This window comes from Lagenorhynchus albirostris, chromosome 1, assembly GCF_949774975.1.
Source record: "Lagenorhynchus albirostris chromosome 1, mLagAlb1.1, whole genome shotgun sequence".
NCBI lineage: Eukaryota > Metazoa > Chordata > Mammalia > Artiodactyla > Delphinidae > Lagenorhynchus > Lagenorhynchus albirostris.
In genome coordinates this window covers 56108728-56114174 of record NC_083095.1, presented here as the reverse complement: position 1 = coordinate 56114174, position 5447 = coordinate 56108728, and the positions used below count along the sequence as shown (strand labels likewise).

Sequence of the window (5447 nt, the reverse complement as noted above, 5' to 3'; positions counted from 1 at the left end):
ACTTAATTTGGTTCAATTGATCTAATAATCTATTTCTATGTCAGTACCACAATATGTCTTGATTATGAAATAAAGTATGATTTCTCAAAATGTTTAAACTATTTCTTCAAAATTATTTTGGCTATTTTAGATCATCTGAATTTCTACATGAATTTTAGAATAATTTTATCAACTTCCAAAAACAATTTTTTTCAGAAATTTGTTAGAATTTGTTAATTCTAATAATAATTTCTGGGATAATTGATATAAAAGTATTGAGTCTTTGAATCCATAAGCATTGTATAAATCTCAATTTGTTTAAGTCTTCTTTGACTTCTGTCACCAAAGTTCTTTAGGTATTATTGTAGAGGTCTTATATATGTTTTGTTACATTCATCCATGCATGTTTTATGTTCTTCAGCTCTTTTGTAAATGATATTTTCATTTTAGTTTCATTTTATAGCTGTTTGTTGATAGTATACAGAAACACAATTGAATTTTAGATAATGTTATTATAAAAAGTGAACTTATCAAATTAATTCTAGTAATTTTTATAGTTTTTAGGCTTTTATATGTAGAACATTATCTTTACTGTGAATAAAACTGTTTTATTCCTTCTTCTGTAAACCGTATACATTTTATTTCATTTTTTCCATTGCAGAACTTTCTAGGATCTCAAGAAAAAAGGTTGAAAGTACAAATCCTTACCTTACTCTCAGCCTTATGGGAAAAGCATTCATGTTTTCACCAACAAGAACATAAACTATGTTGTTAACTGTAGAACTTATAAATGACCTTTTGGGTTAAGAAAGTTTCCTTCTACTCCTAGTTCACTTCAAACTCATTTATAACTTTTATTTTGATTATTATATTTCTAAAGCCAACCAAATATTAAAATATTTTGGCTAAAGAAGAGCACATAGGATAAAGTAGGAATATAAGGTGTGGTTAGGTGAAAATACTATAGATGGTAAAATAAAGGATAGCTACCATCAAACATTGAGTCTTTTCTTAAGAGTATGTGTGTACTTCCAATATGGAAAACAGATACACTGTCATAAAACTGGTTTCTAGCATCTCTCTAACTAGGATCTGTATTCCTGATACCATGTTTTAGAATCAGATGGCTACTTAACATTCGTTGCTCAGTCACATTTTTTAAATAAGCCAAATTTAATACCTAGAGTTGTTGTGATAAATAAATGCAAAAAGAATATATGGAAATCTTCAATTCATCCACTGACACATAGCAACATTTTATATTTTTTAATTGCTCTAGTGGTGATATTTCAGATGATGAAGTCATAATTACATTCATCATGAAGATGATGGTGATGGCAAATAACCATTATTAAAACATGATACGTAGTTGTGTTTAATGCCCATGGCAGACTAATAAAAGAAAAACCACTGAATCTAATAGAAGGAATAAATACTTAAAAATAAAATACATTGTCCTAGTGGAAAAGTAGCAACAAGATACAAGCTACCTTCCATTCAAGATGTCTCAAGGTAAAAATAACTGACATTTTAAAACATCAACATAAAACCTGGGTCTATAATGAAAACTGCTTAAGCAGTTCCTGTAATTTTTCTCTACAGTTATGTAAACTACCAGCTCTATCAATCTAGTGTTTTTGACAGTATTGTTTTCATTTATTCCTTGTCTCATTCTAAATACATGATTTATTACACAATAGTTTCAGCTGAAATGATTCAAACCAAGAGAACAAGAAAAGCAAAAGTAAACTAAGTTGAGTGAGGCTTGTACACATTGTGTGTGCACTGAGGTTCTGCACTTTTGATGGAAGAGCTCCACTTTCAGTCACAGCTATATAGCAGCTAAGAGCCAAGTGCAGTTCAGTGAATTCACAAACCATGAAAAACATTGTGAAACCTAGTAACATCTAACAGAGAAAATAGTAATGTAAGATGGGTATTATATTATAATTATATTATTATGGATATTATAAACATTCTTACATTACAAAAATCTAGCAATATGTTACAGAATGTCTGTCAATGATGCTCATATCATACCAAAGCAGAGCAGAGTTGAAACATTCTACCTGGAGTTGCCCAATATAATGAGATTCAACTACATGATTCTGATTTTATAAAAGTTAAGCATACTTGAATATCTCCTTACACCTTTGAAATTTTCCTCATACATTCCCTATTAGAGATTTGATCAAATTCAAACATGAGTATATGCACTTTGTTCTCAAACAATAGCTCCTTTATATTAAGGATGATTATCCCTTTTCTTCATAAAACTCTGACTGATTTATGCTTCTTGACGAACACAAATCATTATTTACACAACTGTAATACATTTTTTTTCCTTTGAAGAACTGACATAGGGACAATAGTTGTTTATCCTATCTGGATAAAATTCATCAAAATTGCCTGTGGTTTTAACAAAATGACATTGAACTTTTGAACTGATTTGACTGTAGGAAAATTGAGGCCAAAATTTGTTCAGGAAAAATAGTTAACTGAAAGAAAATACTCTATGGAATTATGTCAGATGTGTAGGTAGGAAGTGACAAATAATGCAGCTATTGACTTCTTTTTCAATAAAAAATCTATGTTATTAGTATGTAGTCTGTGAATTGATAGTTAGCATGACTGGTGAGAGAACCAGTAAAAATTCTACTTAGAAAATATTTTTCAGGATGCCTTTCTTCTTTGGTGTGTAGATTAATAATTTACTCTTTTTGTATGCAGACTTTGCCAATTTAACTGTTCATTTCTCATTCTTGAAGGATTCTGACTGATAAACTATCTTCCAGTAACACTGATTATTCAGCAATGCTGAACTTGCAAAATATAAACAAACTCTGAATCTTCTTGCAAATTTGCAGCCATATCATTGCCTTCTAAATTCAGTGTGTCTAAAGTGTATTAATACTACACTGCATACTGACCATTCAAACTCTTTATCATGTAAGGACTGAAACTAACACTAAGAAGCTCTCTTTGTTTTATGCATAAAGTATTGACATTGGTGGCAACATTAGAGCAATTAAGAGACAGTATTAACTGAAAACTCTTGGTTTTCAATATTGGATAGAGTGCATAGAAGACACAAACTCCCTTAACTTCCATTTTCATATTGATGCTTACGTAAACAGTATGTATGGGATATTTTCAGAAGCAACTTTAAAAGAAGACAGAGTAAATTGTATTTGGTAGTACATATTTCACCATTTCCTTTGTTAAAGAGACAAGTCACTCTCAAGGTCACACTTCAGCAACAACCAAGTAAAAATTAATTTTTTTTCAGAAATGGCAATTAAGTGGCAGTATAATTATTTCTTACAAGAAAGAACAATACATCCTGCAAAGAAGAATTTCTCCCACAAAGATTCAAACTGTATATTAAGTGTTTATATTTGCATTATGCAATCAATTTCAAAATAAAGTAGTATCATATACATTCCATATGTTTCCACACTTCCACATTTCATCTGATAGAAGGACCAGGCTTCCACGAATTTTGTGCAACTGACATGATGATTTAGCCAAATTCAACCTGGAGATCCTATCAGAGAGCAACCTGAGGTAAGATAGCAGAAACAGAAACATAAAAAAGGAAGTAGGGCTATGTCACCAAGAGTGACACATGACATGGCCAAAGGTGAGCCTGTAGAACCACTGATGCTGCTGCCCTGCCCTTTCAGGCCCAAGTCCCTAAGGCCTGGCCACCACTGCAGCAGTGAAGAAGTTCAACTTCATGAAGCAGCTGGCCAACCAAACTGTGGCTAGAGCTGAGAAAACAGAAGTCCTCTGTGAAGATCTGTTACAATTCAAGCTGTGCATGGACATGGTTCAGTCAATGTACCACCATCCCCACAAGAGCCTGATGGTGTGCTTCCAGGGCCAGTGTGGCACCAATGCCAGGAGATACAGAAAACCCCTTTCAAAACTCAAAATATTCAAAACGCATCAGCTCAGCTAGAAGAATTTCTCTTGGGGAAGATGCTGGACACATGTGGGGATGCTGAGAATCGATTAGCTCTAAACTCTCTCAGCATGATGGAGTGCTTTTCTTTGTTGAAGAAAAGATTGTGGACTTTCTGCGTGACATAAACAGAAGTGGAGATCCCTAAATATAGAGAAACAGAGGAAATAGCTCAATAAAATGGGATTTGGTTAGAGCTAGGCGGAACTAAGCTCACAAAACTTCAGAAGTCAACTTTCAGGGGCTTCCATAAAAAATAGATACCTTAAGAGATGGTTGAAGCTGGAAATCAAGTAGAACACTGCAAAGATCAATTTGCAGCAGACTTGAGCAACTGTATGGCCAAAGAAGGGCAGTATAACAAATTCTTTGTTTCATTATTAGAAGCCCAAGCAGATTACCATCAAAAAGCTTTAGCAGTCTTAGGAAGGGCCCTCCCTGGAATGTGAGCCAATCAAGGTAGGTGTGTGGAAAACCAGCTTTGGGAACTCCTTTGAAAGAATAGAGGTGGTTCTGGTTGAGACCTGTGTCATTGCTTCTCCTAGAGAATCACATAGAGAAAGGCATTTTTAAATTAGTATTGGGGACTCCAAGTTAAAGAAACAGAGCTGTTTTAGGCTGCTCTACCTCTAACCTAGATGAGTTCTATTCAGACCCCCATTCTGTAGGCTGTTGATTTAAAGTCCTAATTATGGAAATTGCCTTAAATTTTGATGACTTTTAATCTGTGTGAATAATGGACACAAGTTGCAAGTGTGCAAGATTAAGACAAAAAAACTTCAAGATTTATGGAGAACAGGTCAAAAGTTGTCACCACAAAATTTCGTTAACTTTAGGTATTTAATTAAGTTCCTTTCAGAGCTTGCTTATACCAGCAGCATTAACAAAATGCACTGCAATCATATTTGTGCCTAACTTGTTATGGGCCAAAAATGAAGGAATGCTTGCTGAAATGGCTGTAGCCACATCCATTCACGTGGTTATGGTGATTGAACAAATCATTCAATATGACAACTGGTTCTTCACTATAAAGGTAAAATGTAATGTATCAGAGCATTTGTACATCTCCACACAAATTCCATCACTTTTCCCACACTGGAAATGACTAACTCAGGGACCCTGCAGAAGAAGTGGTCTGCCAGTTTGGTGGAGATGGAAGGAGAATTGGCTAAGAAGGAGAACTTAAATATGAAGCTTATGGACTTCTAGGGTAGCACTCTAAAGAAAGCATATATCCCCTGCTTTCCACCTGCCTCTCCCATCTGCAGATCACATCACCTTGGCTTCAGTGGACCCAGAGAACCCTCCCAAAGCTCTACGGCTGAAAGCAGTGAAGGGGATAAGACTGCCCCTACTTTATGGACACATTGGAACAGGGGCTGAGGAACTGGAGTCAGATAACTATTAGCCAAAGCCAGTCTCAGGCAGCTGTCAGGTCCCATCAGCTTTGGTACAGCTCACAGGTCCTCTGATCTTAGCACTCATACTTTGCTCTGAGCTG

At 34.7% G+C, this 5447-nt stretch overlaps 1 pseudogene; it reads left to right on the top strand.

The window, feature by feature from the left end:
• Nucleotides 1-3588: 3588 nt before the first annotated feature.
• Nucleotides 3589-5155, top strand: LOC132527928 (rho GTPase-activating protein 17-like; annotated as a pseudogene).
• Nucleotides 5156-5447: the final 292 nt, after the last annotated feature.